This window comes from Meles meles, chromosome 7 (assembly GCF_922984935.1).
Source record: "Meles meles chromosome 7, mMelMel3.1 paternal haplotype, whole genome shotgun sequence".
Lineage (NCBI taxonomy): Eukaryota > Metazoa > Chordata > Mammalia > Carnivora > Mustelidae > Meles > Meles meles.
Genome location: NC_060072.1, coordinates 54,898,753 through 54,926,430, shown reverse-complemented (window position 1 = coordinate 54,926,430; position 27,678 = coordinate 54,898,753). Strand labels below are relative to the sequence as shown.

The 27,678-nt window shown below is 37.9% G+C and overlaps 1 long non-coding RNA gene across 1 annotated transcript; it reads right to left on the bottom strand.

Moving 5' to 3' along the window:
• Positions 1–411: 411 nt before the first annotated feature.
• LOC123947354 lies at positions 412–26,102 on the bottom strand. The gene is made up of 3 exons (XR_006819744.1): positions 25,978–26,102; positions 22,825–22,918; positions 412–551 (listed from the first exon to the last, which is right to left on the bottom strand). It is a non-coding gene; the product is annotated as an uncharacterized LOC123947354 (long non-coding RNA).
• Positions 26,103–27,678: the final 1,576 nt, after the last annotated feature.

The following is a 27,678-nucleotide window of genomic DNA, read 5'->3' as shown; positions in this document are numbered from 1 at the left end:
GGACCGGTGTAAATGTTACATTAATGTAGGATTTATTCCTATTTTGCATAATGTATAGCTAATGAGGAACAACACAGTGGCCATATCATGTAATGTCATGTTTTGAAATGAAAGCAGCAAACCCTTATTCTTTAACTTTGTTTATGTTTCCAGATGTGGTGGCAATGCTGTACATATAATATAAAACATATCTTATAATGTAAATATTGGACCATTATTCTTTTATTCTTTCATTGAAGGAAAAGAAAGTTTTGCTGTTTTCTATCCAATAATTGAACAAAGTTAAAATATAAGAACAGTTACCAAATGACAATATTTCATGATTTATAATCTTTCCTCTGGCTAATTAAGAAATAATTTTTCTACCTCTCCATATTCCCACAGTTTGAATTTGTAATATTCTCTGAGCAGAGAATTCTCTTGTGCATTTTCTTCTGTAACTCTGTCTGCCCTGATGTGGGAGGTGCTGTCAGACAGAATACTCTTGTATCCTCTTAGTTCTTCTTGGATTCCTCTGCCATCATGCAAACAATCAGGGAAAGATGAGAGCTCTGTATGGAAACTACATGCAAACTGATTACAGAGATTCCTAGCTAAGTAGACACAATTTTGACCAGATTATTTTCCATTTCCCTGTCTTTTCTTTTTTTCCTCTTTCCTTTCTTTCTTTCCTTCCTTGCTTTCATTGTCTCGTCATCTACATTATTATTTTTTTCCTCCAGTTTTGAGTCAAAAATATTTATTCGTAGATACTTGTTTTTGACTCTATGCCCTGGGTAAAGAGAGGAGCAAGAGTCTTTTAAGAAAAATATAAACATGGGGCACCTGGGTCGCTCAGTTGATTAAGTGTCTGTCTTTGGCTCAGGTCATGATCTTTGAGTCCCAGGATCAAACCCCATGTTGGGCTTCCTGCTTAGCAGGGAGTCTGCTTCTCCCTCTGCCTCTGCCCCTCCCCTCACTCCTGCTCTGTCTGGCTCTCTCTCTCTCTCAAATAAATAAATAAATCTTAAAAAAAAAAGAAAAATGTAAACATATGTAAAAATTAGGAACTTTCAGAGTGTTTCTGAAAGGTCAAGATCCCCTGTCCTACTCCTGGGAATATTCAGTTGTTCTGCACATCAGATCTTTTCTTTCTTTTCAGCCTGTATTAGGGAAAGTGAACCCAATCACCTCTATTTCTGACGAAACTGTGTGTGGCCCTTTCTGATAAGGTCAAAGATGTGATCAGCTACTGTTTCTAGAGATTTTATTAACATCCTTAATTCTGTCTGATGGGAATTGATATTTGAAATTCAAGAAGAGGAGAAGAAACTCAGAACAATAGAACTTTAGAGAAGAGGAGTAAACCTCCTAGATGACAATATTTTTAAGTAGAATCCTATTAAATTAAGAGGATATCATTAAGTAGAAGAATTTGTATTCTGGTGATGGAATAATGCTGGGTCCTCTAGAGTTTCTTTCCTTTGGAAGTGCATTTCAAAGACCAAGAAGAGCGAAGATGCACGTTTACCTTTGTCCTTTAGAAGTAGTATTTTCATGAATGCTTTGTATCATCCTTTCTAGTTGGCCTTTATTCTTAATTATAAAGTATCATGCAGACAGGGAATGTTTTATTCTCTAGAGGCATACAGATAAACAATTCTGTGAGATTTCTTTTTTCCTTATAAGTTGAAAAATTGCTGAAGATGAGTACTTTGTATATTAGCTGAGACAAACCCATTTAAGGGAATCAAGTTGTTCTTTTTTAGATACTTTAAAAACTAATGGCTCCTTCTTTTTAGTTTATAATCATCTTCCTCAAAAAGAACATTCATTTGTTCCTTTATTCACTTATTCAAGAGTTGTTTAACACTATGTGTAAGGCATGATACTTAGTACGAAATGATACTGCAATTAAATCCCAGAGCTCAAACCTTGGCACTATGTGAAAGCATATGTGATTGGGTCATAATGAAGGTGACCTGAGAACCCATAGGAAGGTTGGAATTAACTCTGCTCAGGCACAGGGAGGACTTTTTCAAAGAAATGTGGTGGGTATTAAGGAGGGCACGTATTGCATGGAGCACTGGGTGTTATACGTAAACAACGAATCTTGGAACACTATATCAAAAACCAATGATGTACAGTTATGGTGACTAACATAGCATAAAAAAAAGAAATCCACTCAGTTGTATTTACAGGATGAGTATGTGTTTTGCCAGTTGGACAAGACAGAAGAATGAATTTCACTCAGAGCAATTATAGGCCAAGCGTGTAACTCTCCACAGACCGTTGCGCTGCTGGAAGGTGGGATATGGGACATTGCTGGAGGAGCTGTGACTAGGGACAAACCAGCATGGTGTTCAGTCAGAGCAGACAAATACAGAGTAGTTATATAAAGAACAGATGTGAGAATGGATAATGTAGAAAGATCAAAATGTATCTGAAGATTTCTACGGAGGCCCAAACTGTTTCTTTTTTCTTCTTTGACTCAGGTCCAGTAACTTATCCCTCTTTCCTTTTCTATTAAAGGTTTTCCTTCCTGTGCTATTCTCTAGCATCACCACTCCCCTGGACACAAACCTCAGGTGGGATCCTTCTAACTGCATTGTGTTTATATCCTCAAAGGCTATGATTTAGATTCTTTTGCTTTTAAGGTTTGTCTTTTATTCATTCATTTATTTTTATTTTTACTGATGATTGCTATAGATAAACTAGCAGAGGATAATGATACCAAATAAGTAACAAAGTAGAAGGTTTTTTTTACTCTCTGTATTCTCTGGTATATAGTTTCTAGTTTCTTTTCTGTAAAGTAAAAAATACCCTGTGGACCAATTACTTCTACATTATTTTGGGAGATAAGTAATAAGGAAATAAAAATGTGTTGATGCCTGGTTAAATCTTGTGTTAGCCTTAGTCTAGCGTGGCAGACTATTGGCCAATCCATGAGACGTTTCTTTCAAAAAATTTTTTTTACTGAATATTTTATTTATGTATTTGACAGAGAGAGAGAGACAGTGAGAGAGGAATCACAAGCAGCGGGAGTGGGAGAAAGAGAAGCAGGCTTCCCACTGAGTAGGGAGCCCGGGGCTCTATTTCAGGACCCTGAGATCATGACCTGAGCCGAAGACAGATGCTTAACAACTGAGCCACCCAGGTGTCCCTATGAGCCTTTCCAATCACCTTTTCTCCTGCCATTCCCACAAGTTATTCCCTTTCCTGGCTTCCCTTGCAGTGAGAGTGGCCACCCAGCCTACCTTTGGCCATTGAAATGTAAGACAAATTTTGCTACAAGATTTCTAGAATGGCTTTCATTGCCTTTATTCTTTATTCTCTTTTTGTTTTCCTGAATACTGACAGTAACCTGGAGCTGTAGCAGCTGTTTTATGGCAGTGAGGTTGTCAACATGCCCAAGGACAGATTAGGAAGATTTTTGAGAGTTAATGGCATTGATGATGTTTTGAGCTGTTGGACCAGTGCTTAGTCTCTGAGTTTCTTTGATATCTATGTTCAGATATATGTCCAAGATCTACCTCCTGTGGTTGTCCATTTCAGCTGGTTCCTTTTCTCACAGAAGAGGGAGCACACAGTAAATTAAAAACATAAACTAGGTAATTTGACAAGTGGGAAAAACAGGATGGAGAAATCAGAAGAATTTTGTATTTACTATTATTAGAGCTATAAACTGTGTTCTTATAATCTGATACAGAGGATGTGCTATGCTATAAAACAAGATAGTTTAAGATTAAAAACAAACCAGGGCAACACAAATGGAATACCTTGTGATTTGTGGCTTAGGAATAAAAGGGCTTTCAAGCTCTCAGGCAGCCAAAGCCACAGATTCTCCCCCTGCTTATATTCTCTGACAGCTCTGCTCTTATGTATTTTAGTTCCTGGCCTGTTAATTTTTTTTTTCTTCTGCTTCTGATTATAGATCACACTTTGTCTTAACACCTAATGGTTTCACTCTCCTTGGAATTAAACTATTTCTCCATCTATGACTGACACAGCAGTATCCCTTGGATTTATAGACGATCACAAATGGGAAATCCCAATGTAAGCTTTACTTAGAAAGACCCTTCAAGGGAACTTTCATGCAAAAGGAAGAAAATCTACTCTTATATTATTTTTTATTGACTGCTAAACCCATATGTCATTTGGGATGTAGGAATTGTTTGTAATGATTTTTTTTTTTCTGGAGCCATTATGGAGGAAGTTCTTTCCCCATATTTTATCTCAATATGTTTCTCTACTCTCCAGAAATGACTGAGAAGGATATTTACACCAGGAGAAATCTCATAACAAAAGTAAGAAAATACAATCCAGATCTTCTTTTTTTTAAATTTTAATTTATTTTTAAAATTTCTTTTCAGTGTTCCAGCATTCATTGTTTATGCACCACACCCAGTGCTCCATGCAATACTTACCCTACACAATACCCACCACCAGTCTCACTCAACATTCCACCCCCCTCCCCTCCAAAACCCTCAGTTAGTTCCTCAGAGTCCACAGTCTCCCATGGTTTGTCTTCCCCTCCAGTTTCCCCCAATTCCCTTCTCTTCTCCATCTCCGCATGTCCTCCGTATTATTCCTTATGCTCCACAAATAAGCAAAACCATATGATAATTGACTCTCTCTGCTTGACTTATTTCACTCAGCAAAATCTCTTCCAGTCCTGTCCATGTTGATACAAAAGTTGGGTATTCATCCTTTCTGATGGAGGCATAATACTCCATTGTATATATGTACCACATCTTCCTTATCCATTCATAGGTTGAAGGGCATCTTGGTTCTTTCCACAGTTTGGCGACCGTAGCCATTGCTGCTATGAACACTGGGGTACAGATGGCCCTTCTTTTCACTACATCTGTATCTTTGGGGTAAATGCCCAGTAGTGTAATTACAGGGTCATAGGGAAGCTCTATTTCTAATTTCTTAAGGAATCTCCACACTGTTTTCCAAAGTGACTGCACCCACTTGCATTCCCACCAACAGTGTAAGAGGGTTCTCCTTTCTCCACATCCTCTCCAACACTTGTTATTTACTGTCTTGTTAATTTTGGCCATTCTAACTGGTGTAAGGTGGTATCTCAATGTAGTTTTAATTTGAATCTCCCAGATGTCTAGTGATGATGAACATTTTTTCATGTGTCTGACAGCCATTTGTATGTCTTCATTGGAGAAGTATCTGTTCATGTCTTCTGTCCATTTTTTTTTCTTGTACATATTTTTTTATTGATTTTTTTTCCATTTTATTTATTTTTTCAGCGTAACAGTATTCATTGTTTTTGCACAACACCCAGTGCTCCATGCAATACGTGCCCTCCCTATTACCCACCACCTGTTCCCCCAACCTCCCACCCCTGACCCTTCAAAACCCTCAGGTTGTTTTTCAGAGTCCATAGTCTCTTATGGTTCACCTCCCCTTCCAAATTTTTTTTTTTAAATAAACATATAATGTATTTTTATCCCCAGGGGTACAGGTCTGTGAATCGCCAGGTTTACACACTTCACAGCACTCACGATAGCACATACCCTCCCCAATGTCCATAGCCCGCTCCCCCTCTCCCAATCCCACCTCCCCCCAGCAACCCCCAGTTTGTTTTGTGAGATTAAGAGTCATTTATGGTTTGTCCTCCTCTTTGGTTTCATCTTGTTTCATTTTTTCCTCTCTTCCCCTATGATCCTCTGTCTTATTTCTCAATTTCCTTGTATCATTGAGATCATATGATAATTGTCTTTCTCTGATTAATTTTTTTTACTTAGCCTAATACACTCTAGTGCCATCCATGTCATTGCAAATGGCAGGAGGTTTTTTTTTGTTTTGTTTTTATTTGTCAGAGAGAGAGCACGAGAGAGCACAAGCAGGCAGAGTGGCAGGCAGAGCAGAGGGAGAAACAGCCTCCCTCCCGAGAAAGGAGCCTGATGTGGGACTCAATCCCAGGACCCTGGGATCATGACCTGAGCCAAAGGCAGCCGCTTAACCGACTGAGCCACCCAGGCATCCCAGGAGTTCGTTTTTTTTTTTTTTTTGATGGTTGCATAATATTCCATTGTGTATATATACCACATCATTCTAATCCATTCATCTGTTGATAAACATCTAGTCTCTTTCCATAGTTTGGCTATTGTGGACATTGCTGCTATAAACATTTGGGTGCACATGCCCCTTCAGATCACTACATTAGTATCTTTGGGGTAAATAGAGTAGTGCAATTTCTGGGTCATAGAGTAGCTCTATTTTCAACTTTCTGAGGAACCTCCATACTGTTTTCGAGTGGCTGCACCAGCTTGCATTCCCACCAACAGTGAAGGAGAGTTCCCCTTTCTCTGCATCCTCACCAGCATCTGTCATTTCCTGGCTTGTTAATTTTAGCCAATCTGACTGGTGTGAGGTGGTATCTCACTGTGGTTTTGATTTGTATTTCCCTGATGCTGAGTGATGCTGAACACTTTTTCATATGTCTCTTGGCCATTTGGATGTCTTCTTTGCAGAAATGTCTGTTTGTGTCTTCTATCCATTTCTTGATTGGATTATTTATTATTTGGGTGTCGAGTTTCATAAATTCTTTATAGATTTTGGATACTAGGCCTTTATCTCTTATGTCACTTGCAAATATGTTCTCCCATTCTGTTGATTGTCTTTTGGTTTTGTTGACTGTTTCCTTTGCTGTGCAAAGGCTTTTAATCTTGATGAAGTCCCAATAGTTCATTTTGCCCTTGCTTCCCTTACCTTTGGTGATGTTTCTAGGAAGAAGTTGCTGTGGCTGAGGTTGAAGAGGTTGATGCCTGTGTTCTCCTCAAGGATTTTGATGGATTCCTGTTTCACACTGAGGTCTTTCATCCATTTTGAGTCTATTTTTGTGTGTGGTGTCAGGAAATGGCCCAGTTTCATTCTTCTGCCTATAGCTGTCCAATTTTCCCGACACCATTTGTTGAAGAGACTGTCTTTTTTCCATTGGAGATTCATTGCTGCTTTGTCGAAGATTAGTTGACTGTAGAGTTGAGGGGCCTTTTTTGGGCTCTCTATTCTGTTCCATTGATCTATGTGTCTGTTTTTGTGCTAGTACCATGCTGTCTTGATGATGACAGCTTTTTAATAAAGCTTAAAGTCTGGAATTGTGGTGCCACGAACTTTGGTTTTCTTTTTCAACATTCCTCTGGCTATTCGGGGTCTTTTCTTGTTCCATATAAATTTTAGGATTATTCTTTGAATAATCTCTTTGAAGATTTCTTTGAAATCTTCTTTGAAAGACATTTCTTTGAAAATTTCTTTGAAAAACATTGCTGGTATTTTGATAGGGACTGCATTAAATGTGTAGATTGCTGTAGGTACCATAGACATTTTCACAATATTTGTTCTTCCAATCCATGAGCATGGGACATTTTTCCATTTCATTGTGTCTTCCTCAACTTCTTTCATGAGTATTCTATAGTTTTCTGAGTACAGATTCTTTGCCTCTTTGTTTAAATTTATTCCTAGGTGTCTTATTGTTTTGGGTGCAATTGTAAATGGGATCAACTCCTTAATTTCTCTTTCTTTTGTCTTGTTGTTGGTGTATAGAAATGCGACTAATTACTGTGCATTGATTTTATACCCTAAAACTTAATTCCTGTATGAGTTCTAGCGGTTTTGGGATGGAGTCTTTTGGGTTTTTCCGATAAAGAATCATATCATCTGCAAAGAGTGAGAGTCTGACTTCTTCTTTGCTGATTCAGATGCCTTTTATTTCTTTTTGTTGTCTGATTGCCGAGAATAGGGATTCTAGTACTGTGTTGAATAGCAGTGGTGATAGTGGACAGCCCTGTCATGTTCTTGACCTTAGGGGCAAAGTTCTCAGTTTCTCCCCATTGAGAACTGTTGGGCTTTTCATAGATGGCTTTTAGGATATTGATGTGTGTACCCTCTATCCCTACGCTGTGAATAGTTTTGATCAAGAAAGGATGCTGTACTTTGTCAAATGCTTTTTCTGCATCTATTGAGAGTATCATATGGTTCTTGTTCTTGTTAATGTATTGTATCACATTGATTGATTTGTGGATATTAAACAAAACTTGCAGCCTAGGAATAATTTCCACTTGGTTGTGATTAGCAATCCTTTTAATGTACTGTTGGATCCTATTGGCTAGTATTTTGGTGAGAATTTTTGCACCCATATTCATCAGGGATATTAGTTTGTAATTCTCCTGTTTGATGAGTTCTTTGTCTCATTTTGTGATCAAGATAATTCTGACCCCATAGAATGACTTTGGAAGTTTTACTCTCATTTCTATTTTTTTTGGAACAGTTTCAGGAGAATAGGTATTAGTTCTTCTTTAAATGTTTGGTAGAATTCTCCTGGGAAGCCATCTGGCCCTGGGCTCTTGTTTGTTGGGAGATTTTTGGTTACTTCTTCAATTTCCTTGCTGTTTATGGGTCTGTTCAGGTTTTCTATTTCTTCCTGGCTCAGTTTTGATAGTTTATATGACTCTAGGAATGCATCCATTTCTTCCAGATTGTCTCATTTGCTGGCATATAGTTGATCATAATATGTTCTTATAATTGTATTTCTTTGGTGTTGATTGTGATCTTTTGTTCACAATTTTATTAATTTGGGTCCTTTCACTTTTCTTTTTGGTAAGTCTGGCTGGGGGTTTATCAATCTTATTAATTCTTTCAAAGAACCAGCTCCTAGTTTCATTGATCTGTTCTACTGTTCTTTTGGTTTCTATTTCATTGATTTCTCCTCTGATCTTTATTATCTCTCCCCCTGCTGGGTTTAGGCTTTCTTTGCTGTTCTTTCTCCAGCTCTTTTAGGTGTAGGGTTAGGTTGTGTATTTGAGAACTTTCTTTTTTCTTGAGAAAGGCTTGTATTGCTCTATACTTTCCTCTCAGGACTGCCTTTGGTGTGTCCCAAAGATTTTGAACAGTTTTGTTTTCATTTTCATTTGTTTCCGTGAATTTTTTTCAATTCTTATTGACTCTCCTGGTTGACCCATTCACTCTTTAGTAGTATACTCTTTAGCCTCCATGTATTTGAGTTCTTTCCAGCTTTCCTCTTGTGATTGAGTTCTAGCTTCAGAGAATTGTGGTCGGAAAATATGTAGGGAATGATCCCAATCTTTTGGTACTGGGACCTGATTTGTGACCCAGGATGTGATCTAGTCTGGGGAATGTTCCCTGTGCACTAGAGAAGAATGTGTATTGTGTTGCTTTGGGATAGGATATTCTGAACATATCTGTGAAGTCCCTTTGGTCCGGTGTGTCATTTAAAGACTTTATTTCCTTGTTCTTTTGCTTAGATGATGTGCCCATTTCAGTGAGGGGGTGTTAAAGTCCCCTACTATTATTGTATTATTGTTGATATTTTTCCTTGATTTTGTTATTAATTGATTTATATAATTGACTTCTCCCATGTTAGGGGCATAGATATTTAAAATTGTTAGATCTTCCTGTTGAATAGGACCTTTAAGTATGATAAAGTGTCCTTCCTCCTCTCTTATTATAGTCTTTGGTTTAAAATCTAATTTATCTGATATAAGGATTGCTACCCCAGCTTTCTTTTGATGTCCATTAGCATGGTAAATTGTTTTCCACCCCCTCACTTTAAATCTGGAGGTGTCTTTAGGTCTAAAATGAGTCTCCTGTAGACAGCATATTGATGGGTCTTGTTTTTTTTTTTTTTTTTTAAATCCATTCTGATACCCTGTGTCTTTTGATTGGGGGTTATAGCATATATACGTTGAGGGTAGCTATTGAAAGATATGAATTTAGTGCCGTTGTGTTGCCTGTAAGGTTACTATTACTCTGTTCCTTTCTGGTGTATGTCACTTCTAGGCTCTCTCTTTGCTTAGAGGACCCCTTTCAATATTTCCTGTAGGGCTGGTTTGGTATTTACAAATTCTTTAAGTTTTTGTTTGTCCTGGAATTTTTTTTTTTTTTTTTTTAATCTCTACTTCTATTTTCAATGACAGCCTAGCTGGATATAGTATTCTTGGCTGCATATTTTTCTTATTTAGTGCTCTGAATATATCATGCTCTTGCTTTCTGGTCTTCTAGGTCTCTGTGGATACGTCTACTGCCAGTCTAATATTTCTTCCTTTGTAGGTTATAGACCTCTTGTCCTGGGCTGTTTTCAGGATTTTCTCTTTGTCTCTGAGACTTGAAGCTTTTACTATTAGATAGTGGGGTGTTGGCCTGTTTTTATTGATTTTGAGAGGGGTTCTCTGTGCCTCGTGGATTTTGAGGCTTGTTCCCTTTGCCAAATTAGGGAAATTCTCTGCCATAATTTGCTCCAATATACCTTCTGCCCCTCTGTCTTTCTTCTTCTTCTGGGATCCCAATTATTCTAATATTGTTTCATCTTATGGTGTCAGTTATCTCTCGAATTCTCCCCTTGCAGTACAGTAGTTGTTTCTCTCTGTTTTTCTCAGTTTCTGTATTCTCCATCTTTTGGCATTCTGTATCACTAATTCTCTCTTCTACCTCATTTATGCTAACAGTAAGAATTTCCATTTTTTATTGCACCTCATTAATAGCCTTTTTAAACTTCATTTGGTTAGATTTTACTTCTTTTATTTCTCCAGAAAGGATTCTCTAGTATCTTCTATGTTTTTTCAAGCCCAGCTAGAATCTTTATAGTTGTCATTCGGAACTCTAGTTTTGACATCTTACTAATGTATATATTGATTAGGTCTCTGGCAGTTGGTACTGCCTCTTGTTCTTTTTTTTGAAGCGAGTTTCCATTTTGTCATTTTGTCCAGAGAAGAATAGATTAAAGAGAGGACAAAATGCTAAAATGTTAGCAAAACCACAGAAAAAATATACACTAACCAAATTGGAAGAGACCTGAAACTGAATGGAAAAGAAAGGGAGGAGGAAAAAAGAGAGAAGAAAGAAAAAAGAAAGAGAGGAAAAAGAATATGGTCAGGCTGGTGAATAGAACAGTACCACACCCTAGATTTGGGATCTATTTTGGTCAGTTAGATGAAACTGCCTCCCAAAATTTTAAAGAAAGAAAAACTTTATACACACACGTGCACACACACACACACACACACACACACACAAATAAGTGTAAATATGATGAAGGGATGGAAGATGACTATAAAGATGAAATTTAAAAAAGTCTAAAAAAGGACTTGGTAAGAAGTTTGTTGAAAAAAAGAGAGGAATAAAATTTAAAAAAAAAGAGAGAGAGAATGTGATCAGGCAGAAGACTAGAACAATGCCATACACTAGATTTTGGTTATATTTTAGTCTGTTAGAAGGAACTGTATCACAAAATTTTAAAGAAAGAGAAACATATATATATATATATATATATAATAAGGTTAAATAAAATGAAGGGATAGAATATGATGTTAAAATGAAAATTAAAAAAGATTTTAAAAAAGGAATTGATAAGGTGTCGATTGAAAAAGGAAAGGAAAAAAATTAAAAAATAATAAAAAAGAAAGAAAATTAGAAAAAAATTAATTTCAAAAGTCTAAAGAAGCATGGGAAAGAAGCCATGAATTCTATATGCTGTATTCCTGTAGCTCTGAAGTTTTGCAATTCTCATTGATCAGAGAGCTTTGTCTTGGCTGGATGTTTTGCTGATCTTCTAGGGAAAGGGCCTGTTGCAGTGATTCTCAAGGCAGAATTGCACTGCCCTTTCCAGGGGCCAGGCTAAGTAACCTGCTTGGGCGCTTTTGTTCCCTGAAGCTTTCCATACCGCTTTGGAGGACAGGAATCAAAATGGTGGGCTCCCAATTTCTGGCCCTGTGGGAGCTGAGAGCTCATGGCCTCACTCCTCAGTGTGCCCTCAGAGAAAAGCAGTCAATCCCTCCTGTCTCCCTGTCCCCAGCCGTGCTCTGTGCTCACCCGGCCTGTGACCGAGCATTTCTATCTCTGGTGCATGGACCCATTTGGAGTCTCCAAACCCAGCAGATTCCTGTTAGATTCAGTTAGATTCCTGTGATTCAGTTAGATCACAGTGGGAAAAGCAAGCAGGTCCCAAACTCTGACTAAACATCAGTTGTTTGACAAAACAGTTCCTGAAATATTTTGCCTTTTGGTGTAAGGATATCACTGTAAGCCCAGGAAGGTACAAAGGATGTAGTAAGACAACAATAGGAATGTACAATTATAGCCTTAGAGAAGTATAAAAAAATTATAGGGCTAACAAGCAAAATGAAGGTTAAAAACTACTCTTATGTTTTAAGTTGAGTTTAAGTATAGAATAGCAATAAATTTTGAAGTAATCTTATTTCCTATGTTTGCTGCTTTAAGCATTTGGGGTGTTCAAAAGACATTCTCTGATCACATTTTAAATTTTGTATAGGACTTGAGCAATTTAGTTGAAATTAATGTTGAAATGTTTAAGCAGGCTTCAGATTCCCTTTATTAGTGAATTAGCTATTTCTTTGTAATGAATTACCCTACAGCTGATCTCACAGTTTTTGTGCCTCAGCAGCTAGGCATGGCTCCCCTGGGTTGCTCTGATTCATGATTTCTCACAAAGCTGCCTTCAGGGCATGGGCCACAGTTGGGGGCCTCAACTCCAAGCTTCAGGAGGAAGGATCTGCTTCAGAGCTTATTCACTGTGGCTGTTGGCTGGCCCCAGGACCTCACTGGCTATTGCCCCAGACTTCAATTTCTTGCTCCATAGGGCTTCACATCATAGCTGTTTGTTTCTTATGGGGGTGGAGGAAGATGGTAGAGAGATATAGAAACCAGTTCACACTTCCAAGAAAAGGTTTAAGCAATGGCACGAACACCAGGAGGTATGGGAGATAATTGGAGGCCATTTTCAACAATTCAAATTACAAATATTCGCAAATACTATTTTCCATTTGCAAAAGTCCGTGGTCAAGTTTGTGATGGTCAGTTTGTTTCCTGATTTGTAAATTGATTAAACTATCAACTCCTCAAGGTCGTGCACTGTGACTCACCTCTTCTTCAGCGCTTGATATAGTAGCCACCATGTGAGAAGTGCTCCAGAAATTCAGGCTGGATTTTATTTAAGTTATTTGGTTACTGATCATCTAAATTAAATTATAACTTAATGATTACAATAACAATAATTAAAAAATCTGAATAACAAGAGTGCTTTCTGAAAACTTATAAGACCTGTGATATCTGCTGCCACTTTATAAATTTAATTCAGCTTACTACACACTACTCAAAGGATATTTTTCATTTCTGATGTTGTAATTTTGCATAATGACCACTAGATGGCACCACCACACAGACAAAGCTCTAAAATCAAGGCACCTAAATTTAGAAAAGTCTTGCATCTACGATTAAAGTAACATCTGTTCTCATAAACTGCCATTGGGAATGTTAGTAGACCATTACTGCAAATAAACTTAACAAAATATATTTTATTTTATTTTTTATTTTATTTAATTTCAAAGATTTTATTTATTTATTTGACAGAGACACCGGGAGAGAGAAGGAACGCAAGCAGGGGGAGTGGGAGAGGGTGGAGGAGGCTCCCTGCTGAGTAGAGCGCCCAGTATGGGACTTGATCCCACCTGAGCCAAAGGCAGATGCTTAACGACTGAGCCACCCAGGTGTCCCAGCAAAATACAGTTTAGTATTAAAACATGGTACTACTTTTTGAGCTGATGATTCTACTTCTAGAAATCTGTCTTCAGAAAATAATATATGCGAACCAAATGCTACACACTTAGATTTTTACCCCAGCATTATTTGAATTGCCAAATACCAGGGAAAAATCTCATGTCCAGCAATAGGGGAAGGGTTGATGTATATGATACAACCTTCCAATTGAAAAATACGAAAACCTTAAAATTATTTTTATGAAGTATTCAATGATATGGCAAATGCTTTGGACATAATAGTAATTGAAAAAATTGGATTGCAAAATACTGTGTGATCCCTATCATGTATAAGATATACATAGAAAATATGGAAAGGAAATGTATCAAAATATACATTATCTGGGGCACCTAGGTGGCTCAGTGGATTTAGCCTCTGCCTTTGGCTCAGGTCATGATCTCAGCGTCCTGGGATCATGCCCCGCATTGGGCTCCCTACTAAGCAGAGAGCCTGCTTCTCTCTCTCCCTCTGCCTGTCGCTCTGCCTACTTGTGATCTGTGTCAAATAAAAAAAATATATATGTATATATATATTATCAGACAATTTTAAGGTTTTTTCCTTCATATTTTCCTTATTGCCCCAATTTTTAACAATGACTAGCTTGAAATAATATTACATATTATCAAGAAGAAGAAGTCAAGTGTGAGGACAACAAAACAATGGAATGGAAGTTTTTTTCACTTATCATAACTTAAAATTCTTTGTCCTCTACTATGTTAAGACATAAAAATATTTACTTGTTCAGTAATTATCTGGTGTTTTTATATGCCAGATATTGTACCGTGTGCTGGTTATACAGAAGTGAGTAAATCACAATTTCTGCCTTTAGTGAACATATGGTCAACGCAGAGAGAGAGAGAGAAGCAGATATTTTGTAAGGTGACAGATGCAAAAAAACTAATAATGATGTATTTTTCATAGTTTCAATTCTCCCAAATTGAACTGTCAAATGTTCTATTTATGAATGTGACATAGTGAACTTTGTACTAAAGTTCGACTAAAGATTTCCAAGAGCAGACATGAGTGAATAATACTTGCAAGTATTTATCTGCTGGAAAAGATATTAACTACCTGTGAGAAAGAGATTATTGGCACTGTTATTCAGGTAGATTACAGTACAGAACACCGTTACTAAAAATTCTTGGTTTGAGTTTACCAGCATTTGGATTGTGGGACTGTACTCAGTTTCTTTAATGCAGATTTCCACAAGATTGAAAGGAGACCAAAAATACAACAAGGTAAAAACAAGTTCTGGGCGCAAACACTACATTTTAAAGCATCAGACACTTTAATACAATAATCAGATTCTTATATGGATGTTTGTTACTGACCATACTGGAAGAATCCATACCCAAGAAATCAAATTTTAAAGTTAGCAAAGGATTTAAAGGTAAATCTTGAATCGATGTTATTTTAAAAATCTACCTTTTGCCTTGTTTTTGGACCTTGCATGAAAATGAGGAAAGAGAGGAGGTCCTTGTCAGGGTCACCACACACTGAAACCTTTTTGTACCGGGCCCTGTGGTACACAGTGAACATCTTGAGTTTGAGACTTCCTGTGTGGTTTTAGCTCAAATAACTGAGGTAGCCCCAGCTGCTGGGCTAGATATGTTGATAATCTCTCAGGAAGTATCTGAGTCTATTTTTATGTTTTATTTTCATAGAGTATTGTATAGTGCCTTTTATAATGGGCTTTCATCTGTCCTTACAATGGTGGAGGGCTGAGTTGGCAGAGACAAGTAGCAGGTGATCGAAAACTCACTTATGGGTTAATTATATTTTATATTTTACTATTGGGTTGAATACACTTTGACAAAGCAATATCAAATGATGATATTTCTGAGCCTTAACACTTTGGTAATTAGTGAAGTAGGCCAAGAAGAGCGAGGTGCTGGTAGGAAACCAGGTGAGCATGAAAAAATGCAAATGTCAATCCACTCAGTGGATAAGTCTTTGGGATGTGATACTGAGTGGTGAGTTCAGAGCTGCTTCTCTTTAGGCTGTGAACTGAACGCCTCCTGGCACAGTGCTTGCTCTTGGTGTATTACCACTAAGTGAGGGAGGATTCTCTGTTAGCTTGGACCTGGAGGTGACCTTTTTTGGTTGTCAAAATTTGGGCATGGAGGCAGAAGCATAATTGAGACTGGTTGTTAATTTATAAAAATACAATGAGATGCCACATAGATCATTCAACATATTCCCATTTTGTACTAAGTTAAGAATGAATTTTATGTTCAGGGACATCTTTACTTTCAGACTACAGTCAACCTCTTTGACTTTTTAGTTTCTCTTTGTTATTTATCCCACTCATGGGTTTAAGGTTAGGGACTTTTCACAGCTATGATTCACTTGCTTCTGATGTCAGTACCAGTAGATTTCAAACTTTAGTTTGCCTCAGAATCATCTGGAGAGCTTGTTAAAATACAGATCATTGGGCCCCCCTCAGTTCCTGGTTCATTGATTCAGAAGTGGGGCTCAAGAATGCATTTAAATAGTGGAGCAGGGAGCCTGATGCGGGGCTCGATCCCAGAACCCTGGGATCATGACCTGAGCTGAAGGCAGATGCTTAACCAACTGAGCCACTCAGGCATCCCTGCTCTTATTTTTTTTTTTAAATTATTTTAAACTGCTGTTCATTTCTTCAGAAAAATGTCTCAATTACCTTTCCATTTCAGAGCCATATTTTCTGATTAAATGCTATTTCCCCAGCTACAGAAGGAAGGAGTGAACTTTAGTAAGGTTTAAAAAAAAAATGTAAACCTTCATTCTGAGAGCAGATTCTATTGGGGAAATAGTATTTAATCAGAAAATATGGCTCTGAAATGGAAAGGCAAATTGAGACTTTTTTTTTGAAGCAATGAATAGCAGTTTCTCTTGTAGAGGAAGCAATTCCAAGGAAGGAATTCAGAGACTAACCATAGGGTATTGGTAAATATAATTAAGGCTTAAACCTCATTAAAGTTCACTCCTTCCTTCTGTAGCTGCCTTGTTCTCAAGAGAATCCCATTTGTGAACAAGTTCAGTGCCATCTCGTTCAAGGGTCAAAATTACCCCTCTGTGGTTCCAGCCCACTTATGTGATGTCCAAGTTCCCTACCTTCTCTGGAGGAGAACTTAGAAGTGTCTAGAACTGTTGAGATATGAAATCACCCAAAGACAACAGTTAGGTGGTAGAAAATGCATGCCCCAGGCCAGCTGGGTTATTTCCTGCTTTCTTTTCCTTTATGTTCAAAAGTTCTCTTGTTGGAATTCATCTCCACATCATCTTGTACTCTGCTTTCCCATCTCCAGTGCCTGGGGGAAAACATCAGGTTCAACAAGCACACTTCTACTTTAGTCTCTTAGAGTACTTTCCTCATATATTAGTTTCATTTTTGTCCTGGGCTGGGTGAGAAAGTGTGTCTTTCAGGGTACGAGTGAGAGGGAGAGAAGAACTCAGAGAACAAGAAAAACAGCTAGGGAAATCTTGTAACTCTGTCTCTCTGTATTTATGTATTCACTTATACATTAGTTCATTTATATATTTTTTTCATTTAGCAAATGGGTCCTGTGTGCCTTCAGTTAATATTACCCACTACTTATGGTTTGTCTCCCTCCCAATCCCATCCTGTTTCATTTATTCTTCTCCTATCTCCTACCCCCCCATGTTGCTTCTCCATGTCCTCATATCAGGGAGATCATATGATAGTTGTCTTTCTCCGATTGACTTATTTCACTAAGCATGATACGCTCTAGTTCCATCCACGTCGTCGCAAATGGCAAGATTTCATTTCTTTTGATGGCTGCATAGTATTCCATTGTGTATATATACCACATCTTCTTTATCCATTCATCTGTTGATGGACATCTAGGTTCTTTCCATAGTCTGGCTATTGTAGACATTGCTGCTATAAACATTCGGGTACACGTGCCCCTTCGGATCACTATGTTTGTATCTTTAGGGTAAATACCCAGTAGTACAATTGCTGGGTCATAGGGTAGTTCTATTTTCAACATTTTGAGGAACCTCCATGCTGTTTTCCAGAGTGGTTGCACCAGCTTGCATTCCCACCAACAGTGGAGGAGGGTTCCCCTTTCTCCACATCCTCTCCAGCATCTGTCATTTCCTGACTTGTTCATTTTAGCCATTCTGACTGGTGTGAGGTGATATCTCATTGTGGTTTTGATTTGTATTTCCCTGATGCCGAGTGACGTGGAGCACTTTTTCATGTGTCTGTTGGCCATCTGGATGTCTTCTTTGCAGAAATGTCTGTTCATGTCCTCTGCCCATTTCTTGATTGGATTGTTTGTTCTTTGGGTGTTGAGTTTGCTAAGTTCCTTATAGATTTTGGATACTAGCCCTTTATCTGATATGTCGTTTGCAAATATCTTCTCCCATTCTGTCAGTTGTCTTTTGGTTTTGTGAACTGTTTCCTTTGCTGTGCAAAAGCTTTTGATCTTGATGAAATCCCAACAGTTCATTTTTGCCCTTGCTTCCCTTGCCTTTGCCGTTGTTCCTAGGAAGATGTTGCTACGGCTGAGGTCGAAGAGGTTGCTGCCTGCATTCTCCTCAAGGATTTTGATGGATTCCTTTCTCACATTGAGGTCCTTCATCCATTTGGAGTCTATTTTTGTGTGTGGTGTAAGGAAGTGGTCCAATTTCATTTTTCTGCATGTGGCTGTCCAATTTTCCCAGCACCATTTATTGAAGAGGCTGTCTTTTTTCCATTGGACATTCTTTCCTGCTTTGTCGAAGATTAGTTGACCATAGAGTTGAGGGTCGATTTCTGGGCTCTCTATTCTGTTCCACTGGTCTATGTGTCTGTTTTTGTGCCAGTACCATGCTGTCTTGATGATGACAGCTTTGTAATAGAGCTTGAAGTCCGGAATTGTGATGCCACCAACTTTGGCTTTGTTCTTCAATATTCCTTTGGCTATTCGAGGTCTTTTCTGGTTCCATATAAATTTTAGGATTATTTGTTCCATTTCTTTGAAAAAAATGGATGGTATTTTGATAGGGATTGCATTAAATGTGTAGATTGCTTTAGGTAGCATAGACATTTTCACAATATTTATTCTTCCAATCCAGGAGCATGGAACATTTTTCCATTTTTTTGTGTCTTCCTCAATTTCTTTCATGAGTACTTTATAATTTTCTGTGTATAGATTCTTAGTCTCTTTGGTTAGGTTTATTCCTAGGTATCTTATAGTTTTGGGTACAATTGTAAATGGGATTGACTCCTTAATTTCTCTTTCTTCAGTCTTGTTGTTGGTGTACAGAAATGCAACTGATTTCTGTGCATTGATTTTATATCCTGACACTTTACTGAATTCCTGCACAAGTTCTAGCAGTTTTGGAGTGGAGTCTTTTGGGTTTTCCACATATAGTATCATATCATCTGCGAAGAGTGATAGTTTGACTTCTTCTTTACCAATTTGGATGCCTTTAATTTCTTTTTGTTGTCTGATTGCTGAGGCTAGGACTTCTAGTACTATGTTGAATAGCAGTGGTGATAATGGACATCCCTGCCGTGTTCCTGACCTTAACGGAAAAGCTTTCAGTTTTTCTCCATTGAGAATGATATTTGCGGTGGGTTTTTCATAGATGGCTTTGATAATATTGAGGTATGTGCCCTCTATCCCCACACTTTGAAGAGTTTTGATCAGGAAGGGATGCTGTACTTTGTCAAATGCTTTTTCAGCATCTATTGAGAGTATCATATGGTTCTTGTTCTTTCTTTTATTAATGTGTTCTATCACATTGATTGATTTGCGGATGTTGAACCAACCCTGCAGCCCTGGAATAAATCCCACTTGATCGTGGTGAATAATCCTTTTAATGTACTGTTGAATCCTATTGGCTAGTATTTTGGCGAGAATTTTTGCGTCTGTGTTCATCAAGGATATTGGTCTGTAGTTCTCTTTTTTGGTGGGATCCTTGTCTGGTTTTGGGATCAAGGTGATGCTGGCCTCATAAAATGAGTTTGGAAGTTTTCCTTCCATTTCTATTTTTTGGAACAGTTTCAGGAGAATAGGAATGAGTTCTTCTTTAAATGTTTGGTAGAATTCCCCTGGGAAGCCGTCTGGCCCTGGGCTTTTGTTTGTTTGGAGATTTTTGATGACTGTTTCAATCTCCTTACTGGTTATGGGCCTGTTCAGGTTTTCTATTTCTTCCTGGTTCAGTTGTGGTAGTTTATATGTCTCTAGGAATGCATCCATTTCTTCCAGATTGTCCAATTTGTTGGCGTAAAGTTGCTCATAGTATGTTCTTATAATTGTCTGTATTTCTTTGGTGTTAGTTGTGATCTCTCCTCTTTCATTCATGATTTTATTGATTTGGGTCCTTTCTCTTTTCTTTTTGATGAGTCTGGCCAGGGGTTTATCAAACAAACTGGGGGTTGCTGCGGGGAGGTGGGATTGGGGGAGGGGGAGCGGGCTATGGACATTGGGGAGGGGAAGCGAACCATAAGAGACTATGGACTCTGAAAAACAACCTGAGGGTTTTGAAGGGTCAGGGGTGGGAGGTTGGGGCAACCTGAGGGTTTTGAAGGGTCAGGGGTGGGAGGTTGGGGGAACAGGTGGTGGGTAATGGGGAGGGCACGTTTTGCATGGAGCACTGGGTGTTGTGCAAAAAGAATGAATACTGTTACGCTGAAAAAATAAATAAAATGAGAAAATGAAAAAAAAAAAAAAGCAAAGAAAAAAAAATATTACCCACTACTTTTAAAAAAAATTAACATAAAATGTATTATTTATCCCAGGGCTAAATAATCATCTGTGATTATTATCTGCGAATCATCAGGCTTACACATTTCACAGCACTCACCACTTTTCACACTTTTTAAGAGACTACTTTCCTTCCCCATATATCATTTTCTAACTAAATTAAAATGGTATATAATTAAAAATATGTTAAATGTGTATATGCAATTTTTTCAAGATTTTCTTTATTTATTTGAGAGAGAGAATGAGAGATAGCATAAGAGGGGAGAAGGTCAGAGGGAGAAGCAGACTCCCCATGGAGCTGAGAGCCCGATGCGGGACTTGATCCCAGGACTCTGGGATCATGACCCCAGCTGAAGGCAGTCGCCTAACCAACTGAGCCACCCAAGTGCCCGTGTATATGCAATTGAAATATACATTTAAATGTATAATTTTTAACATATGTCTATCAAGTGTGTTAACGCATATGTGTCACGGTCTTTATTTTTAAGCTCTAATTAAAGGTACAGAATTGATGATCTATGGTACAAATGTACATTTCTTTATCTCCTAACCACCAAGAGTCAAAATATATTTTTTCTGCTTTAAAGTGCTATATTTATTTATTTAATTAAAAAATTTTTTTCTCACCATAGCACATACCCTCTCCATTGTCCATCACCCAACCACTCCATCCCTCCCACCATCCTCCCTTCCAACAACTCTCAGTTTGTTTCCTGAGATTAAGAAACTTTTATGGTTTGTCTCCCTCTTTGGTTTCATCTTGTTTCATTTTTCTCTCCCTTCCCTTATGATTCTCTTTCTCATTTCTCAAATTCCTCATATCAGTGAGATCATATAATAATTGTCCTTCTCTGATTGACTTCTTTCGCTTAGCATAATACCCTCTAGTTCCATCCATGACATTGCAAAAGGCAAGATTTCATCCTTTTGCTGGCTGGGTATATTCCATTATACACACACACACACACACACACACACACACCCCACATCTTTATCTGTTCATCTGTTGATGAACATCTAGGCTTTTTCCATAGTTTGGCTATTGTGGACATTGCTGCTATGAACAATTGGGTGCATGTGCCCCTTCAGATCACTACGTTTGTATCTTTGGGTTAAAAACCCAGTAGTGAAATTGCTGGGTTGTAGGGTAGCTCTATTTTCAACTTTTTGAGGAACCTCCATACTGTTTTCCAGAGTGGCTCCACCAGCTTGCATTCCCACAAACAGTGTAGGAGGGTTCCCCTTTCCCTTCATCCTCACCAACATCTGTCATTTCCTGACTGGTTAATTTTAGCCAGTCTGACTGGTGTGAGGTGGTATCTCACTGTAGTTTTGATTTCTGTTTCCTTGATGTCGAGTGATGTTGAGCACTTTTTCATATGTCTGTTGGCCATTTGGATGTCTTCTTTGCAGAAACGTCTGTTCATGCCCATTTCTTGATTGGATTATTTATTCTTTGGGTGTTGAGTTTAATAAGTTCTTTGTAGATTTTGGATATTAGCCTTTTATCTGGTATTTTATTTGCAAATATCTTCCCTCAATCTCTCAGTTGTCTTTTGGTTTTGTTGACTGTTTGTCGACACTTCTAAAATGTATCTATTCAGTGCTCGCTTTGGCAGCACGTATAATAAAATGTATCTGTTCAAATCACTTTTACTGACCCACAATCAGAAGATATTTATTAGTTGATAACAACATGTGTGCACATGCACAATTTTCTCACTGGAGCTTCACTAAAGTCCCCACATTAGGAATAGCCACAGCTATTACACAGAAGGAAATATAATCACAAACATCTATTGAAGAATGCTAATCAAGTGTTATTTCTTGAAATGTCCTCAAATGAATCAGTAGTGAAATCAGGAGATTCACAATTGTTTCCAAACAAATTGAGAAGAAATCATTTTCACACTCGACTCAGTTATGAACGAATGATGATAGGACTCAAACTAATTTTCTGTAATATATAACTAAGGATATTTGTTTTTCAACACTGCTTTATCATGTAGATGATAAGACATGGAATAAGCAACTTAATGAACCTGGGAAAGCTGACTCTTATTTGGAACAGTGACTTCTATTTTAAGTTGCTGGAATCATTTACACAGAGGTTAAGTAATTGGAGGAAAGTATGCTAGGTGTTCTACATCAACATTATTTTTTTCTATAGATGATAGAATTTTTGTTGTCTTTGTCTGATTGGTGTTTGAAGTATGTGTTTTCACATCTGAGTAAACTGGATGATCTTTTATCTCTGAAGATTAAAGGAGAGATGGGTTAGTGTTTCTTTTTCATACTATTTCTGAGAAAGCATGTAAGTTATTCATGTGCATGAAGAGAGTTGGCAGGATAGGATTTTCCCAAATATCAGAGATCCATGGAATTGTTTTCTGCTTGGTAAAGTCCAAGTAAATCTCTCAAATGACAGAATCTTGAAAATAAGTTAGACATAATAGGTCCTGTGCTAAATTATAATGAAATTCTTTAGAAAAAATATTTAACAAGGAACAGAAAATAACATCAGGATTCAGTGAGAATTGGGGAAAATACTCACTTTCTTTTTGCATCTGCTTCTTGGAAGGAAGATGTTTGACCTCTGTATGTGTTCTATGTTTTCAATCATCTTGAAGAAATTTTAATATACAATTCTAGAAGTCAGAGAAAGTGACAGTTTTTATTTTTAAAACTAAGTTTTGAGTTTCAGTCCTTCCTGGGTTTTCTGTATACAACTGAAACTAGTATTTCATGCCATTAAACTACCAAAATATGATTTTACCCTTGCAATTTATTTCCAACAAAGATTTTGCCTCAGATTATTTTCTCTTATCAGTGATCAGCATATCTCTTTACTTGCTGAGGTATTGTCATTCACTTACCTCTGGAGTTTTCCAGATGTGGTCTTAAATTGATTTCAAAAGAGCAGCAGTCTTATGATCTATGAAATATTTAAACTACACTTAAAAATTATTCCTATCCAGAACGATGTCAAACAATTTGTATGTCATTTGTATTGTAAAGATAAATATGTCACCTAACAGATTATTCTAAAATTTTCCCCTCATGACTTTTCCTGATACATTGTTTTTCATTTTCTTTTCTGTTTCTTTCTCATGACTTAATGACAGTTTTTTCCCCCATAATCTCCTAAAGGATCATTGTCACCTCTTCCAACATGATGTGCTGTGAAGTGTGTAAACCTGGCAATTCACAGACCTGTATCCCTGGGGATAAAAATACATTATATGTTTATTAAAAAAAAAAATTGGAGGGGGAGGCGAACCATAAGAGACTATGGACTCTGAAAAACAACCTGAGGGTTTTGAAGGGTCGGGGGTGGGAGGTGGGGGGAACAGGTGGTGGGTAATAGGGAGGGCACGTATTGCATGGAGCACTGGGTGTTGTGCAAAAACAATGAATACTGTTATGCTGAAAAAATAAATAAATTTAAATACTGAAACATTCAAAAAAAAATTTAAAAAAAATGAATCCCTAGGGGCTCCTGGGCGGCTTAGTCATTAAGCATCTACCTTAGGCCTCAGGTGGTGATCCCAGGGTCCTATGATTGAGCCCCACATAGGGCTCCCTGCTTGGCAAGAAGTCTGCTTCTTCCTCTCCCATCCCTCCCCCCTGCTCGTGCTCCTTCTCTCACTGTCTCTGTCAAATAAATAAATAAAATCTTGAAAAAAAAGTGAATGCCCTATGATTAGGACCAATTTCATTTAGCTGTGCTTCTGGGGGATGTGTTGTATTATTCCTATAATATTTTTTTCCAGTGTTAGTTTTCTTTTTTTTTTACACGTTTTTCCTTTTTTCCCCCCATAACATTTGAAGGCATAGCCTAAAAACAACCAGTTCTCCCTACAAATTTTTGAGGAGTTAATTTGTTTCAAGTATTTTAAATATTTTAAAATCAAACTGTGGAGGCCGAGAAAATTAAGGCCATCCCACCTCAGGTTTAGCTTTAGCATAAATACAGCCATCTTGGCAAAGCAAAAGCTGGCACCTTGCACCCCCTCTCCACTCACTCCCCTCCCCTCGGTAGTATGTGTGACATTCCTCAGCCGCCCCTGGCTGCCCTGGAAGAAAAGCAAATAGTTAACCGGCAAAGATCACAGTCCTGCAAGCAGGAGTCTCCCTTGGTTTACAAATGTCCTAGAGACTTACAACAAAGAAGCTATCTTAACAATAGCACAATTTCCAGAGGCGAATAACTCAGTTCCTCAAGCCCTAAATAAAGTTAAATTTCTCCTAACCTAAATCTCACTAACAAGGACACTTGATAGAAGAAATGTGAAACTTTATCTCTAAACCTCCAAGATAGTGTCAGCGATCATTCCCAAGCATATGGTCATATACATGTATACATTGTATACATCATATAGATGATATACATCTAAAGGGTCTCACGAGAAGATTTTTATTATTGGTAATGAATAACCTTTTCCCCAGACAACAGCTAGCCCCTCAAGGTCCTGGAGACCTGCTTCCAAAATTCCTTAGAGACTTAAGATCATCCATAACCCCCTTTATCCTCACCCACCGCCGAGTCCACCCCTACTCTGCCTTTAAAAACTCTGACTATAATCTGGTTCGGGGTCCAAGTCCCTACTCCGCTGCATCGGGTATACTTGGACCCAAGCTTAAGCATGTCACCTCGGGGTCCAAGTCCCTACTCTGCTATGTCGGGTATACTTGGGCCCAAGCTTAAGCTTGTCAAATAAACCCTCGTGTGATTGCATCGGTGCTTGGCTCCTTGGTGGTCTCTCAGACGCGAAAACTCGGGCACAACAAAACAAGGAAATTTATTTTTTATTTTTGTACTAAAGATTTTATTTATTTGGTGGAGAGTCCAAGCAGGCAAGGGAGAGGGAGAAGCAGGCTCCCTACTGAGCAGAGAGCCAGATGTGGGGATTGAACCCAGGTTCCTGAGGTCATGACCTGAGCCAAAAGCAGACACTTAAGGAACTGAGTCACCCAGGTGCCCCAAACAAAGAAATTTATATGAAATAGAATTCTTATTCTACAAAAAATTGAAAAATCTTATGCTCACTAGTTTGCCAGTGTACCATCAAATTAAACATTTTATATATTTTAATATTTTCAGGGGTTATGCTCTCTTGTTAGCTTTTATAATATAATTAGAACTATATAAGCCTCTATGTGCATAATATTTATTTATGATATTTAATAATTTCCCACAAAGTAATTTCTCTTAAGAAAACTTGATGGTCCATAAAAAATTCATAATGCCTTTAAAAGTTGTTTGCCAAGTCTGTAATATATCACAACGTGGAAGCTATGTCATATAAACAAGCAAAGTATTGATGTGGATGTGAAATAGAAAAACAGTTTATTATATAGACAAGAAAAAATAATCATCGATTAAATAATTAATTACTCATATTCTTCCTTCATTTATGTGACCATTTGCTCTGTTAACTCATGTAGTTAATCCAGGGGATCCAAGAAATATTTGCTAACAGAACCATCAGTTATATTCAGTGGTAAACCATGAAAAATTACAGGAAGTAATTCACCTTGTAAGTAATTGTTAAATCAGAATTCATTAGCCTGTCTGCCTGCAAGGCTAATTTGACTGGATTGTATTTAAAAATCTCTATTCTTTGTGTTCTGTATACACAATCAAGCAGCACTAGTACCAGTGAGATGGGCTGAGAGCAAGAGTTGCAGATAGAGTTGGTGATACCTGGTCCGTGGGCTGCAGCTTCTGCGGGCTCTGTCTGATCCAAACAGAAGAGGGGAGCCCCAGCATGTGGATGGAATAGACGTGGGAACTGGGACCCAGGATGACTCTTCTGGGCTTTATATGCCATCTGCTCTTGTAACCCAAGAGGCTTTCGTATTTTTAGGCTACATGTAAAAATGTGAGAAAGCAGCTCATACTGCGTTTCTGGTTTCTTATCTGCATCTTTTCTTACAGAAGTGGGCAGGGTTTTTTGTTTTTTGCTTTTTTTTTTTTTTTTTTTTTTTTAACAGAGAAGATGAAAGGGCACAATAACTTCAAGGGCCATGTCCATTTTGCACAGAATCCAACACAGCTTATTAAAAAAACAAAAAAAAGGACCATTAACATCACTATGACCTTCACCACCAAATACAAAGATTTGAGATATAATTATTATAAGAGACACTCATGTTTGGGGTTCTAAATGGAAACTTTAATGAGATATTTAAATCCATCTTCTAAACTAGTATAGTATCAGTTAACTGAAACTCCATGAACCCTATTTGTTTTTCCTTAGAATTATCTGAAAGAGATTTTGAATAATAAATTCTTCAATCTTAAGGTTTATTATATTGAGAGCCATACAGTCTCTAGTTCCTTTAAAATACATCTGAATTCAGTTGCTTTATCTTTTGAAACATTTTACCCCCATAACATAATCTCTTTGCAGTCTGCTTTTCAGCTCATTCTAGCATAAATATAGAGTATTACTGAAACTGTATTTCAAGTCTTGATGATTTTTGGTGTCTTTCCCCTGCAGTCTGTAATTATAAAGGACAGAAATATGTTAGGTTCCTTCTCTGTAGTCTGAGGAAGCAGTGCCTGTGGGATCATACGTAGATGGTCACAATGCAGGTGGAATATATGCATTCCAGCTCACTAGAAGAAGATTAAAATAGCTTTATCTCTTTTCACATTTAATAATCATTGAAAAACACAGTAAAGGGTTATATTTCAATTGTGGATTTCATGCACACAGACAAACATTTGGGAGTGGCACATTTGCAGACATCTTCCGTCTAGTTCTAGTCTGGAGAAATGATGTAATGGGAAATCCGTTTTCATATTAGAAACAAGGGTTTACAGATACGTTCAAACAGGAAGAGTGCAACCAAAGGATAACCATAGGCAGCCTGTGAAACAGTAATCCTATTTCTGTTCTGGCTTTACTTCTTGGTTTTCTATCAGCCATTTCTCATTTGTGCCCCGCTCTCTCCAACTGCTAAAGACTTCACCACAACAACCGTCTGGCAAGCTCAGCATTCAACACTGATGTGATGGGAATAATAGACCCTGAAATTATTTGCTTAGGCCTCAGCGTCTTACATTTGTTAAGTCCGTCAAGTTGTTCTGTTGCAGAACCTGGACTGGATCCTGGAGGTAGAACCAAGTGGCACTCAGAGACTTTGGAGGATCAGAGATTTATTTAACATTGGTCGGTTCAGACGAGGTTGTTCTCCGAAGGTCTGAGCCCCAAGCACAAGCAGGGAGGGGGATTTATACACGTTTACTTCCGCATACTGGGTACTTTGGGCTTGCATGGGGAAGGGGGTAGGAAAGAAGAACCCCAAAGGGCTTTGAGACAGGGACTGGAATTCCCTTGCTGGCTTGGTCAGTCATCTTAGAGTATGGTTTTTCCCTATTTCCATTCTTCTTAATTAT